Raw genomic sequence first — 16,093 nt, 5'->3', positions numbered from 1 at the left:
AGGAGGCATGGTGGGCACAGTGAACCGTGAACAGTAGCTCGAGACAGATCCGGCACTGTCATTGTGCCAGTGGTGCTTGAGACGGCGGGGCCCAGCGGAGCGGTGCTTGACAGGAAGGGCCCAGCGGAGCGGTGCTTGAGACGGCGGGGCCCAGCGGAGCGGTGCTTGAGACGGCAGGGCCCAGCGGAGCAGTGCTTGACAGGAAGGGCCCAGCGGAGCGGTGCTTGACTTGAAGGGCCCAGCGGAGCGGTGCTTGACAGGAAGGGCCCAGCGGAGCGGTGCTTGAGACGGCGGGGCCCAGCGGAGCGGTGCTTGACAGGAAGGGCCCAGCGGAGCGGTGCTTGAGACGACGGGGCCCAGCAGAGCGGTGCTTGACAGGAAGGGCCCAGCGGAGCGGTGCTTGACAGGAAGGGCCCAGCGGAGCGGTGCTTGAGACGGCAGGGCCCAGCGGAGCGGTGCTTGAGACAGCGGGGCCCAGCGGAGCGGTGCTTGACAGGAAGGGCCCAGCGGAGCGGTGCTTGACAGGAAGAGCCCAGCGGAGCGGTGCTTGAGACGGCGGGGCCCAGCGGAGCGGTGTTCGACAGGAAGGGCCCAGCGGAGCGGTGCTTGAGACGGCGGGGCCCAGCGGAGCGGTGCTTGACAGGAAGGGCCCAGCGGAGCGGTGCTTGACAGGAAGGGCCCAGCGGAGCGGTGCTTGACAGGAAGGGCCCAGCGGAGCGGTGCTTGAGACGGCGGGCCCAGCGGAGCGGTGCTTGACAGGAAGGGCCCAGCGGAGCGGTGCTTGAGACGGCGGGGCCCAGCGGAGCGGTGCTTGACAGGAAGGGCCCAGCGGAGCGGTGCTTGACAGGAAGGGCCCAGCGGAGCGGTGCTTGAGACGGCGGGGCCCAGCGGAGCGGTGCTTGACAGGAAGGGCCCAGCGGAGCGGTGCTTGACAGGAAGGGCCCAGCGGAGCGGTGCTTCTGCACGGCAGGCCCTGTTCAGCGGTGCTCTTCTGCACGGCGGGGCCCTGTTCAGCGGTGCTCTTCTGCGCGGCGGGGCCCTGTTCAGCGGTGCTCTTCTGCACGGCGGGGCCCTGTTCAGCGGTGCTCTTCTGCACGGCGGGGCCCGGTTCAGCGGTGCTCTTCTGTGCGGCGGGGCCCTGTTCAGCGGTGCTTGTCCAGTAATTCAAGGGAGCCAGACCTGGCCTGGACTCCCTGCTCAGTCACCCTACGACCGTGCAGTCGCAGGACCCTTCGGTGACGGAGTCCTGGGCCCTTTTGTGTCCTTCCTTACAGCCGGGATGGGGCTTGTGGGGCCCTCCTGCTCCGCGCTCCTGCTGGCTGACTTCTCCGCCCTGCTGCCCTTTCGCTCCTTAGAAGAGGCTCTCTGGCCCTTGCCTCCCCTGGATGTTGTGGCAGGTGAAGTGGCCGAACTCTGGTCCTTGGGGGCAGCCGTGTCAGTCCTCTCACGGCAGCCCTTGAGTTTCCGGGTCCTCTTGCCTGGGGGGGGCCTGGCTGACCCCTTGCTGCTGATAGAAGTGTCACTGCTGCCAAAGGGTGGACTCCAGAACCCATGCACCACAGTGACACTCGAAGCTGGGCTGGTGGTGGCTGAGGTGCTCTTGGGACTCTTAGCAGATGGAGGGGGTGGGTCAGGGGAGGGAAAGAGGTTAAGTTTGGAGAGGTAAACTTTTTTAGGACCAAGGTAAAGGGTGGGAGTAGTGGTGATGGGAGTGGAGGAAGAGGATGTGGTTGTAGGAGAGTCAGGTGTGCTGTCTTTGGGTGCAGGTGATTGTGACGTAGGCTGTCGTGAGGTGGATGGCTGTTGGGTGGGTGGCTGCCTGCGTTTGTGTGTCTTGGAAGAGGGGGTGACAGACACAGTGGGAGAGGACACAGGGGACGTGTAAATGGCAGTGGGGATCGTGACTGCACGTGTGCGGACTGTACTGGAGGGTGTGCTGGTGATGGAAGCACTGGCTGATGGTGGTGTGCATGCAGGTGTGAGTGTAGACGTCACAGGGAGGGAGGAGGGAGACGAGGAAGAGGGGGACACAGAGGTGGTAGTGACTGTTGGCATGTCTGCATCTGGATGTTGCTTGGGTGAGTGTTTGTGGGATCTGTGGTGCTTGTGTCTGGACGAGCTGACATTGGGTGTTGACGTGTGTGCAGGCTGGTCTGATGGTGTGGATGGGATAGGCAGAGGAACAGGAGACAGAGACAGGCTGGAGGCAGTTAGAAGAGGGAGGCTGGAAACAGGGACAATGGCTGCCATCAGTGCTGAGGCCAGAGCATTGAACGATCGTTGATGGGCAGCCTGACCCGAATGAATGCCCTCCAGGTAGGCATTGCTCCGATGCACCTCCCTTTCTACCCCCGGATGGCATTCAAAAGGGTAGTCTGCCCAACAATGATGGTCTGAAGGAGGTCAATGACCTCCTCACTGAGGGCAGCAGGGGTGACAGGGGCAGGGCCTGAGGTTCCTGGGGCGAAGGAGATGCCCGCCTTCTTGGGCGAGCGGGCACGGAGCGTAGGCTGAGGGGCTGCTGGGAGGGCGGGGCTGGTGCGCTGGGTGGCGGCTGTACCTGTAGAGGCGGGGGGCCCGGATGTTGCCGCCACCGCTAGGGAGCTCCCATCCGAGGACGTGTCGGTGTCGCTGGTGTCACCACCGGTCCCCGTTGTGGTGCTCCCCTCGCCCTCCGGATCACTGGTGCCCTCGGTGTCTGTACCACGGCCCACCGGGGCCTTGTGACTTGCAGCTCCCTCGTGCTCCGATGCCAAATCTCCTCCGCCTGATGATGCTAATGCACACATGCACAAGATGATCAAGAAAAAGGGTGGGGGGAGAAATAATAAAACAGGTTGAGTGCATGCAATGTCAACACCGTTGGCGGAGAGGACAGACACAGGGGCCTCATGCACTACGCTGCGCAATCGGGGTATACTACTCAGTACTTGTGACCAGGCCTACAGGTCTATGCACAACAAATACACACATGGATGATGCAGGACCATGGATAGCTGTACTTGGCACCCTACAGAGGTGGGGGGCGGGGGCACAGGGCCATGCCTAAAGGAGAGGACTACACTACAGAAAACGCCCTGGCCTAATGTCACCCACAACCCTCCTCCCCCACCCAGACGCCTCCACTGCGCAGAAAGATAGCAGAATGTGCTGATACTCACCCCCTTGTGTCTGCTGTGATGTCCTCAAGCGCCCATCCAAATCAGGGTAGGCCACCGCCAGGATCCGGGACATCAGGGGGGTCAGGGTACGACTGGCACCCCTCCTAGGTTGGGAGGCCATCCCCAGCAGTGACTCGGCGGTCTTCCTGGTCCCGCGGCGGATGTCCTCCCACCTCTTGCGGCAGTGGGTGCCCCGTCTGACGTGGACCCCCAGGGCCCGGACTTCCTTGGCGATGGCACGCCAAATGTCGACTTTCTGATGGGCGCTGACCTATTTGACATGTACAGGGTGGGAAAGGAAAATTCATAATTTATCTGCATGTTAGATGTGATTGCCCCCCCCTCCCCAAATTTGCCATGTGGCACATGCTCTCATCTGTCGTGCGTTGCACTCCTCATTCGCTCCCCACCCCACCATCATACATCCACCCCACTCAACACAGGCATAGCCCATTCCATGTGCACCCAGTGTACTTACCTGTTGATCTGGAGGACCGTAGAGTAACGCATACTGGGGGAGGACCCCATCCACTAGTTTCTCCAACTCTTCAGACGTGAAGGCAGGGGCCCTTTCCCCAGTCGCAGCAGCCATTGTATCTTCCAGACCGAGGTCACAGCAGCACTTGCAGCATAGGTCTTCTCCTGTGGATGATCAGGTCTTGAGTGATTAAGCAGATAGAAAATGGCGGTCACGCCTGCGGCGGTGCGTACCGCGGCGGTGCGTACCGCGACCGCCGGCGCACCTCGTCATTGGCTCCAGAAACCCATAGGCTTCAATGTTAACCAATGCAGCTTCGTATAGCGGTCTTCGACCGCCTACCGCCACGGTGTGCCACGCCAGCGCATTGACCTCACATCCCATTGTCCCACTTCACAGGTCAGGCAGCCGCCATTTCAAGGGCCCACATGGCATTATTTGTACTGCGTCACACAGGCCTAGGCCTTGCATTGTCACACATACACGCCTTTCAATACATAGATAATCGTGTGCTATGCATGCTGTGGTGAACGTACCTGTGATTTGCTTGACTCTGTGCTCCATGTTGTCCTTCCTAGGCACCGTCCTCTGGGACTTGCGAGGAGAAGGATGAATCCTCGCGTGTACCGACCGCTGGTGGACCTGTCGATAATGGAAGAACGCCATATCATACTACGATACCGACTTGACCGAGCCACTATACATGAACTGTGTGCCCAGCTGGAGCCAGCCCTGATGTCCCCCATCCGCCAACCCACAGGAATTCCCCCTCTAGTGCAGGTTCTGTCAGTCCTCCATTTTTTGGCAAGTGGCTCATTCCAGACAACAGTGGCCATGTCATCTGGAATGTCTCAGCCTATGTTTTAAAAAATGTTGTCTAGAGTGTTGTCTGCCCTGACGAAACACATGCGGAGCTACATTGTATTCCCTGAGGAGGTTGATTTGGCCACTGTGAAGGGTGATTTTTATGCCCTTGGACATATCCCCAACATAATTGGTGCCATTGATGGGACCCATGTGGCTTTAGTACCCCCAAAAGACGATGAGCAGGTGTACAGAAACAGGAAAAGTTACCAGGTGGTCTGTTTGGCTGACCAGTACATCTCCCATGTAAATGCCAAGTTCCCTGGGTCAGTGCATGACGCGTATGTGATGCGTAATAGCAGCATCCCTTATGTGATGGAACAGCTACAGAGACAACGTGTGTGGCTAATTGGTGACTCTGGTTACCCCAACCTGCCTTGGCTATTGACCCCAGTGAGGAATCCCCGGACCAGGGCTGAGGAACGGTACAATGAGGCCCATGGGCGAACTAGGAGGATCATAGAAAGAACCTTTGGCCTCCTGAAGGCCAGGTTTAGGTGCCTGCATATGACAGGGGGATCCCTGATGTACTCACCAAAGAAGGTGTGCCAGATCATCGTGGCCTGCTGTATGCTTCACAATCTGGCATTGCGACATCAGGTGCCTTTCCTGCAGGAGGATGGTCCAGATGGTGGTGTTGTGGCAGCTGTGGAGCCTGCGGAGAGTGAAGAGGAGGAAGACGAAGAGGACGACACAGACAACAGGGACAGAGTTATCCAACAGTATTTTCAGTAGCACACAGGTAAGAATCACCCACGCCATTTAACATTTACTGAAAGCCCCCTGCATCTTTACTTTGTGTATTTTCCCCCAGTTCTTTTAAACTGATGTTTGATTTTCCCTTCCCTTTTCAGTGCTGTATGACCCACTGCGTGACTTCTGCTTGGTTAGCCCATGGACTAATGCTTATTGACATCGGTATGTTGTCATCACAAAATTAACTGAACGTTATTGATCAGTAATGTGTTATACATTTGTAAATAATACAGGCTGACTCCTGAATGATTACAGTGCAATGAGTGATTTATTTTTAGTGCTAGATATTGGTACATGATATTAAAACGGTGATGGGTGAGGGTGGAGTTATGTCCATGGCAGAGTCCAGTTCTCAGTTTCACAGATGCATTTTCCATATGCCTGTGGAAGGATGGAGCAGGGGCAGTTCAAGGTTGGACAGGGTGACAATGTGGGACAGTGGGATGACATCAGGGGGTATCTTATGCTGGCGGGGGTCTTGGCATCCTACTCTGTCTTCCTGTGAGATCTCAGGTTCCTCTTGCGGGGTGGTTGTTCTTCAGCAGGAGGTGGGGTTCTGGTGGCCTGTCGTTCTGTGGGGGCCTCCTGACCACTAGCGCCGGCGGAGGTGGTAGGCTGTTCCTGGTCCTGGCTAGTGACAGGGCCCCTTTGTGGTGCCACATGGTCCCGCAATGTGGTTTATATCTGGTTGAGGGCCTGGACTATGGTCCCCATAGCGGTAGAAATGTTCCTGAGTTCATTGCTGAACCCCATGTACCGTTCCTCCTGCTGTGCCTGGATCTCGGTGAACCTGGCCAGTACCGTCGCCATCGTCTCCTGGGAGTGATGGTATGCTCCCATGATGGTGGTGAGGGCCTCTTGGAGAGTCGGTTCCCTGGGCCTGTCCTCCCCCCCCTGTCGCACAGCAGCCCTCCCAGTTCCCCTGTTTCCCCGGGCCTCTGTCCCCTGGACGGTGTGCCCACTACCACTGCCCCCAGGTCCCTGTTGTTGTTGGGGTGTTGGGTCAGCCTGGGTGCCCTGTAGTGGCGGACACACCGCTGCTTGACGCGTCCTGGAGACAGAGGCATGGGCCCGCTGGGTGGGAGCTGTGCTGGTGTTCCCAGAGGGGGTTGGGTCTGCTGTGGCCTGTGTCTGTGTGTGGGGAACCGACTGTCCAGAGGTCCCCGATGGTCCAGGCTGGTCATCAGGTTCTAGGTCGACAGAGCTGCTGTCCTCACTGGGGGCCTGTTCTGGGGGTGGGATGGACAAAGCTGGACCCTCCGTGGCGGTGTGTTGGCGTTCGGGCCCTGCAGGGGTAAAAGAGTATGGTTATTGTTTCTGTGTGTGCCATGGCGTGCATTTTGAGTGCCCTTGTCCCCCAGTGCTGGCATTCCCTTGTGGGAGGTGTTGTGAGGGTGGTGGGGGGGGGGGTGTATGGGTATGTGCAATGGTCATGCTTTGGTGGTGGCTGTCTATGGTTTGTGTTGGCATTCAGGGGTTGGTGTTGTTTAGGGTGGGTTGTGCTGGTGAGACATTGGCAGGGAGGTTGTGTGCTGGGGGTTAAGATTGGGGGTGAGGGAAGGGGGTTGGCATGCTGGTGGTTGGGGGGGGTGAAGTAGTTGAGATTCGACTTACCAGAGTCCATTCCTCCGTGTACTCCAGCGAGGCCATCAGGATGCAGGATGTTTACTACCTCTTGCTCCCATGCTGTGAATTGGGGTGGAGTGGGTGGGGGTCCGCCGCCAGTCTTCTGCACAGCGATGTTGTGTCGCGACACCATCGAGCGCACCTTCCCCCGTAGGTCGTTCCATCGCTTTCGGATATCTTCCCGATTTCTGGGATGCTGTCCCACAGCGTTGACCCTGTCTACGATCCTTTGCCATAGCTCAGCCTTCTTTGCTATACCGGTGTGCTGCACCTGTGTGCCGAAGAGCTGGGGCTCAACCCTTATAATTTCCTCCACCATGACCCTGAGTTCTTGGTCCGAGAACCTGGGGTGTCTTTGGGGTGCCATGGGGTGGTGTGGATGAGGTGTGGGGTGGTGTTTGTGGTGATGTGCGTGGTGATGTGTGGTGATGTGTGCGTAGATGTGGTGTGGGTGATGAAGTTGGGTTCCTGTGTATGTTGGGGTTTTTGATTGCTGTGCTCGCTCTCTCTATCTCTATCTCTATCGCCTTCTCTCCGATTTCCAACTAGTGGGGGTTTGTGGGTGATGTGGGTGTGTGTTTTATAGTTGATTGGATGTGTGGGAGTGTTGTTTGTATGTGTCTCAGGTGTGTGTATTTCAAATTGTCCAATGTGCCTGTGTTTTGGAGCTGTGTGTGTATTTTGAGCGCGGCGGTGTGTACCACCAATGGAATACTGCGGTTGAAAGACCGCCGCGTGGATTCGTGGGTCAGAATGGCATGGGCGTGTTTGTGTTGGCGTGACGGTGGAGGTTTGGTCATCTCCAGTTTTCCGCGGCCCGCTGATGAGGCGGCCTTCCTTGGATGTCGGGTTTTTGGCGGTTTCACAGTTGGTGGTCAGAATGACCGTGGCGGTTTACCGCGGCTGCGGCGGTAGAATGGCGGACTTCTGACCGGCGGTAAGGGCCTTTTACCGCCGAGGTCAGAATGACCCCCTATGTTTCTAAAAGTTGGAATACTTTTTAAGAATCTAAAACTATCTCTAGAACTTAATTCAAACTTTTACAAAACTTTTAAACTCTAAAAGAAATGCTAACAGGGACTAACACAAGGCCCTAGCAGGACTTTTAAAATTTTTGAAAAATAGCTCAAATTTCAAAAATCAGTTTCTAATGACAATTTTTGGAATTTAGTCGTGTGATCAGGTATTGGCTGAGTACTCCAGCAAATGCAAAGTCTTGTATCCCACTGCTGATCCACCAATGTAGGAAGTTGGCTCTGTATGTACTATTTCAATGTAAGAAATAGCATGCTCAGAGTCCAAGGGTTCCCCTTAGAGGTAAGATAGTGGCAAAAAGAGATAATTCTAATGCTCTATTTTGTGGTAGTGTGGTCGAGCAGTAGGTTTATCAGAGGGTAGTGTTAAGCATTTGTTGTACACATTCAGGCAATAAATGAGGAACACACACTCAGAGACAATTCCAGGCCAATAGGTTTTTGTATAGAAAAATATATTTTCTTATTTTATTTTAAGAACCACAGGTTCAAGATTCACAAACAATACTCTAAATGAAAGGTATTTCACTTAGGAACTTTGAATTAGCAAAATAGCATATACAGTTGTCACACAAATGGCAATAAGCTGTTTTAAAACTAGACACTGCAATTTTCAACAGTTCCTGGGGGAGGTAAGTGTTTGTTAGTTTTGCAGGTAAGTAAACCACCTACGGGGTTCAAAGTTGGGTCCAAGGTAGCCCACCGTTGGGGGTTCAGGGCAACCCCAAAGTTACCACACCAGCAGCTCAGGGCCAGTCAGGTGCAGAGGTCAAAGTGGTGCAAAAAAACGCATAGGCTTCAATGGAGAAGGGGGTGCCCCCGTTCCAGTCTGCCAGCAGGTAAGTACCCGTGTCTTCGGAAGGCAGACCAGGGGGGTTTTGTAGGGCACCGGGGGGGACACAAGTCAGCACAAAAAGTACACCCTCAGCGGCACGGGGATGGCCGGGTGCAGTGTGCAACCAGGCGTCGGGTTCGCAATGGGTTTCAATGGGAGACAAAGGGGTCTCTTCAGCGATGCAGGCAGGCAAGGGGGGGGGCTCCTCGGGGTAGCCACCACCTGGGCAAGGGAGAGGGCCCTCTGGGGGTCGCTCCTGCACTGGAGGTCGGATCCTTTAGGTCCTGGGGGCTGCGGGTGCAGTGTCTTTACCAGGTGTCGGGTCCTTGAAGCAGGTGGTCAGGGGGAGCCTCGGGATTCCCTCTGCAGGCGTCGCTGTGGGGGGTCAGGGGGGTCAACTCTGGCTACTCACTGTCTCGTAGTCGCCGGGGAGTCCTCCCTGTGGTGTTTGTTCTCCACAAGTCGAGCCGGGGGCGTCGGGTGCAGAGTGCAAAGTCTCACGCTTCCGGCGGGAAACGTGTGTTGTTTCAAAGTTGCTTCTTTGTTGCAAAGTTGCAGTCTTTGTGGAACAGAGCCACTGTCCTCTGGAGTTCTTGGTCCTTCTAGAAGCAGGGTAGTCCTCTGAGGCTTCAGAGGTCGCTGGACCCTGTGGAATGCGTCGCTGGAGCAGTGTCTTTAGAAGTGGGGAGACAGGCCGGTAGAGCTGGGGCCAAAGCAGTTGGTGTCTCCATCTTCTCTGCAGGTTTTCAGCTCAGCAGTCCTTCTTCATCTTAGGTTGCAGGAATCTAGTTTCCTAGGTTCTGGGGAGCCCCTAAATACTGAATTTAGGGGTGTGTTTAGGTCTGGGAGGGCAGTAGCCAATGGCTACTGTCCTTGAGGGTGGCTACACCCTCTTTGTGCCTCCTCCCTGCGGGGAGAGGGGCACTTCCCTATTCCTATTGGGGGAATCCTCCAAAATCAAGATGGAGGATTTCTAAAGGCAGGGGTCACCTCAGCTCAGGACACCTTAGGGGCCATCCTGACTGGTGGGTGACTCCTCCTTGTTTTTCTCATTATCTCTCCTGGACTTGCCGCCAAAAGTGGGGGCTGTGTCCAGGGGCCGGGCATCTCCACTAGCTGGAGTGCCATGGGGCATTGTAACACGAAGCCTGAGCCTTTGAGGCTCACTGCTAGGTGTTACAGTTCCTGCAGGGGGGAAGTGTGAAGCACCTCCACCCAGAGCAGGCTTTTGTTTTTGTCCTAAGAGAGCACAAAGGCCCTTACCACATGGGGTCAGAATCTCGTCTCTCAGCAGCAGGCTGGCACAGACCAGTCAGTCCTGCACTGAACAATTGGGTAAAATACAGGGGGCATCTCTAAGATGCCCTCTGTGTGCATTTTTTAATAAATCCAACAATGGCATTAGTGTGGGTTTATTATTCTGAGAAGTTTGATACCAAACTTCCCAGTATTCAGTGTAGCCATTATGGAGCTGTGGAGTTCGTTTTTGACAAACTCCCAGACCATATACTCTTATGGCTACCCTGCACTTACAATGTCTAAGGTTTTGCTTAGACACTGTAGGGGCATAGTGCTCATGCACCTATGCCCTCACCTATGGTATAGTGCACCCTGCCTTAGGGCTGTAAGGCCTGCTAGAGGGGTGACTTACCTATGCCATAGGCAGTGTGAAGTTGGCATGGCACCCTGAGGGGAGTGCCATGTCGACTTAGTCCTTTTCTCCCCACCAGCACACACAAGCTGGCAAGCAGTGTGTCTGTGCTGAGTGAGGGGTCCCTAGGGTGGCATAAGACATGCTGCAGCCCTTAGAGACCTTCCCTGGCATCAGGGCCCTTGGTACCAGGGGTACCAGTTACAAGGGACTTACCTGGGTGCTAGGGTTGTGCCAATTGTGGAGACAATGGTACATTTTAGGTGAAAGAACACTAGTGCTGGGGCCTGGTTATCAGGGTCCCAGAACACTTCTCAGTCAAGTCAGCATCAGTATCAGGCAAAAAGTGGGGGGTAATTGCAACAGGGAGCCATTTCCTTACATTTCCCAATTACACAGGTACATGGGAGAGTACTGTTCTTTTTTATATCATCAAGATTATGATGTCAGGTCCTAATTATGCGAGATGGGAGGTCTTTGGGGGGCTGGACCATTGCAAGAAGGATGTTGACTGCCTGTGCTACTGCATGATCCATTTGCTGTTTCATCTTGTCGATCTCCAATGCTGTAATTTGATGTTGATTAAATGCCAATAAAAACCTATATTTAAAAAAAAAACTAGTTAGAATTACCTCTAACATATCAGGAACATCAAAATTGGTTCCAAGGCACCCTACCACACATTGTTGCACATGCTCTATTGGGTCCCCTCAGCAATGATGGGGCCTCATGGCCAGTTTTAGCTGCATAAACCCCATATCCAAATACACCAAATTTACAGACATCAGATCTGCACAGATTATATAATAATTTAGTAAACCTATCTAGACGCCTAACACAGTTTGTAATGCAAATATTAAATACTGCCCCAGCAAGGGCTGCTCCAACTGTCCAACAACAATAGGCTACACCAAGGATTAACCCAGTGACTATTAATGCTAATATCGGGAAAGTACCCACTAAACTGGAGGAAATTCCATTTTAGATTGCTCAGAAATCTAATCAGCTGAAAGCAGTGTTTCCCCAAATGGGACCTCAAGTTAAACAAAGAATTCTCACAAAGTGCTTGGAACTAGGAATGGTACCCTCCATAGTTAATTGCCCTATTTGGGGCACAGTGTTTGTTGCAATATATGCCATTGCACATGGTACATCATCTCTTGTTGTTTTACCTGAGGTATTAAAGCAAATGAAAAACGAATACAGCGCTGCCCCTTTCCTGGATTTGGGTATGAAACTTATTCACAACTTTGCCACTGTCTCCTCAATTACATGCTAATATAAAACGGGAAGCAGAATCATTGGCAGTACGCCAACGTCTTGCACAAGTTCCTTTAGTAGATCAGGAATGTCAGCTACCAAATATAATATCCTGAACTTATATATGTACAGGTCGGGATAATTTGGGGGCCATAGCTTAAAGGTAATCCTGAAAAGGATAATACCAAGCAAGCACAAGAGTCTTCTTAATAGATGCTGGGACAAACAAAAACTGAATAAAGAAAAAACAAAATGACAGGGAGAATATCTGCAGCTGGAGAGTATAAAAAATAGCTACTAACTGCATAACTATGATATTTTGAAACAGCTCAACAGGTATCAGTATACTGAAACACACCCTTCTCATTCTTTTCAGGACTCATCAGACAAAAGGCCTGAGAGATCAGGGCTATCAGAGTGCAGACAAGAAGAGTACCTGAAACCAAAAAAGGACTCACATCGCTCGACTGACATCATAATAAAGAAAGAAGAGAAACTTCCTCAAAAAGCAAAAACACAACTCAAAAAGAAAAAAGTTGCTAGTATTTCAGCAAAATATGTCACCACTTATTGAGAACATCACAGTGGAACAGGACGTGGTCAGTGACTCTGCTAAGCAGGGTGGCAGAGGTCATTAAAGTTCACCAGATTCTTCAAGAGTTTCTGGATATAAGAGCAACTAATGACTATATAGAAGTCAAAACCTCGGATATGCTAGTTGCCTCTCCAGACCGAGTTTATAAATGAAACATTCAAATTGATAGGGACATAATGCACACAATTAAAATAATTTTCTGATAAACATTAACACTTAGCTACGACACTCTCTTGGCAGAAAAAGATTGGCCAGCGGATATAAATGCTTGTTATGCACTTGGTTCTCAGCACTGATTTTGCTGACTTCCTCAAGGGTATAAGAACAGGCCAGGGCTGTTTGCTGCCTATGGGACATCAATAGTGCATGATGTTGATCCAGAGACATTTTCCTATGTAGATTACATATATCTGAAGATGATGACTTCAACACATATTTGTCCAGAGTAGATCACATTGTTTTGGGATTTATATGGGTATTGGGTATGGCCACAATGAGCAGCTGATGCCCGCACTGTATTAAATATTTGCAAGTATTCATCAGGGCATATGCAGTTGCGGAATTCCACTCAGACCAGGGCCCTGCTTTTGCCTCTAAAGCTTACAGGGATACCATTGGAACCCTGGATATAGTGGTGCATTATTCTTCCCCAAAATATCCAGAGGGAAATTCAATAGTGGAAAGAAAAAAACAAGACTTAAAGCATTCCTTAAGAGCTAGAGTGTTAAGTTGAGGTCATAGTTGGATCCGATCACCTATATGGGGCCCAGAGTAAATTACAAAATCTGCCTAGAAGATCTCTGGGTGGCTGTATGCTATATAAAGTCCTGTTCAGCATTCCAGTGTTTGTCCCATAATTTGATAGCCCTGGTGCAGTGGTGGAAGAAACTCATTTGACATAAATGAAACTTTCACTGTCTTGAAGGAATTATAACATTTCCAAAATGAATATTCTACTATGCATGCCACCACTTTTGTAATGAGGGATTTACCAACATCTACAGGCTGGATTCCAAATGTTTGAATCTAGTTTGAGAGAGGATTGCAGTGAAAAAGGAATTTGGGCCATCATACCATGCATCGGCGCAAGTTCTCGGAATCCAGGGTACACAAACTGTGATTCCACCATCACTTGCTGGTTGTAAAAACGAATGTTTTGTCTCTATTCATCAAGTCAAATTGCAATCACGTGGACAATTCTACATAGCAGACCTAGCAGATTCCTGGATAGTCCCATATCCCCACTCACTATCATACAGAAGATGCCTCTTTAAGCATTAAACAATGCTGTAAATGTTTCCCCTTCATTGGAGAGGGCAGAGAACAAACTTCTGCTTATTCCGGTTACTACTGCAAGCACCAGAAATGCACCAGACATAAGTCTACTGTCCTCCACTATTTCTGAATGCAATAGAATTGTTTATGATCAACCATCTTCAGATACATCTACCACCTACTTTTCTCCTGCAGCAGTTCCTGTCTTCACATAGACTGCTTCTGGATTCTTCATTGATATAGACAACTTCTCTTTAGATTCAACCATCACCTGTCTTCAAGGTATAAGTAAGCTTTTTAACTGGCTTAAACACACTTATCTGATCCACCCATGGTCCTATTTGTGGATCACATTTACCCTGCTGGCTCTTTTTTCTCTGCTTTGGATTCATGATCGTCTTCTTCTTGCTTATAAATGGGCATCATCTTTCTCGACTCTCTGCTGTTGAACTGGTAGATGAGATCCTGAAGCCTCACTTTTCTTCCCATGGAGTATGAAGAGAATTGTCCCTTGCGAAAATTTCTGCTGTTCCAGTTCCTGATGAGATTGTTTAGGACAAAGTTTCATATGATATATCCGCCTCTACAGAGACTACTCAAATTCCATATGTTAAAAAATGTCTATGAATGATATAATTACACCTGTTGTGGGGTCTGATACTGGAATGTGAAAATGGTTGATTGAATGCTCTCCGTGCTTGAATATTATACTGTCTTTGAAAGTAAAGATATATGCATAAAAGTCACAAATTATGTTGCAATGTTTTGTTGGAATTATTATGGTAACCACTACCTACATAGAGCTAGTACCCCAAGTGCCAAAGGATATATAGAAAAGTTCACATATTTTTCTGGGCGTTATGCTACTGATCTTTTATCATATTATTTCAAATTACCAGTAACAAAAGAAAGATAAATTTGTTGACCACTACTAAACTCATGTATTCAAATTCATTCCAACTAACTATTAAGGTTTTTGATTACCGGAAAGAAATAATTGATTTAAAATCAATTTTGGGAACAAAAGATTGGCAAGTACAGGGCATGGATGCCTTATTTAATGCATGTCTCATTACATTGCAGATGATTTTTCTGAACTACACTGTTCAACAAACAACTTACCTGGGTCTAGCAAAAGTAAAAGATATGAATTTACCCAGTATGCTTTTAATTGCAAAATTTGAAAACTGGCAACATTTAGTTATTTCCACAGAAGAAGAGATCCGTGGTATGGTCAGAAATGGTACATTTAATTCTACATTTTTAGTTCCTACCTGTAGTTATTGTGGCTACTGGACACTAATGTTTGTCATCCATATTTTATAAACTCTACACAGAGTTTGAAAGCAAGCAGACTGGACCCTTGTTATGTTGAGGCACCTGTAGGGATTGTCACTACATACATGGGCAAATTATGCCAACAATGGTTACAACATTCCCCAGTGACAGCTCTCTGAGGAAATGGAGTGGCAAGATTTCTTGTTAGATCCTAAAATACCATGCTTCAAAAAGATTCTTGCATGCAATATACAATGAAATATGGAAGCTTTCTCAAATGTAAGCTGCTGCTAGTTTAAGGCAAATAGATCAGACAAACTTGCATTGCCCATTGTCGATAATGGTATTAATACATTGTCTACATGCATTTGCACACTAAACAACATTGTGTCATCTGCAATAGATATTATGCAAAACTTCATCATTTTTACAACATGGACAGAGTCGGCTTAGGTCCATCATGCAGATAAGTTGGACATTACAGGTTCTGAAATCAAACGCTGTGTCCTGGAAGCACATGAACTTGAAAGAGTTATTTTCACCATTTAACCTATCACAAAAAAGAACAGATACTGGCAAAGAGGGATGCAACATACACAATGCTCAATATAAAAACATTAGAAGAGTAGCCTTTTACACTGGCTGAAATACCATCATCAGTATTGTTAGTACATGGAGTAATCTCCCTGTCAATATCAACTCTTCAATTCACTTTGTGTTTGAAACATTTTCTGGTAGGCAGTTTTGACGTTTTAGGGGATAGTTTCCATCATGAGGTGTGGGATTTGCCTTTCAATTACTTAGGAATTAGCTGAAAAAACGAAGTATTCCTCAGTTGGAATGATTGTGAAACTTCTGTAAGCCACTGAATGATTTGTAAACAGGTGACACTGCATATTGTTTGTCATGCGTCAGCGGCTAATTTAGCATGTTAATAAAAGGAAGTTCCCTTCCACTTGATTCGTACAGTGTTTCAGTTCCAGTAATTCAGTAATGGAAGTTACTTAATGTTGAGTGATCAGGGCTGCTGGGGGAAGAGAGCAGGTGTCCCATATGTGATTTTGGTTTCTCAAACAGTGACCTGCCATGGAACTGTGTTAGTTTCCCCCAGCATCAGAGTATGGCAGTAAACTTGTGGCCTTATATTTCTACCTTTAATGTTAACTTCAACAAGCAGAGCAGACTGAAAACACTATTGTTTCAAAAACACATGGCACTTAGCTCTGCCTGTGAAAAATTCTAATTGCAAGTGGCCAGGTCACCTGTCGAGATCTGCCAAA

This window comes from Pleurodeles waltl, chromosome 1_1 (genome assembly GCF_031143425.1).
Source record: "Pleurodeles waltl isolate 20211129_DDA chromosome 1_1, aPleWal1.hap1.20221129, whole genome shotgun sequence".
Lineage (NCBI taxonomy): Eukaryota > Metazoa > Chordata > Amphibia > Caudata > Salamandridae > Pleurodeles > Pleurodeles waltl.
This window is presented reverse-complemented; position numbering follows the sequence as displayed.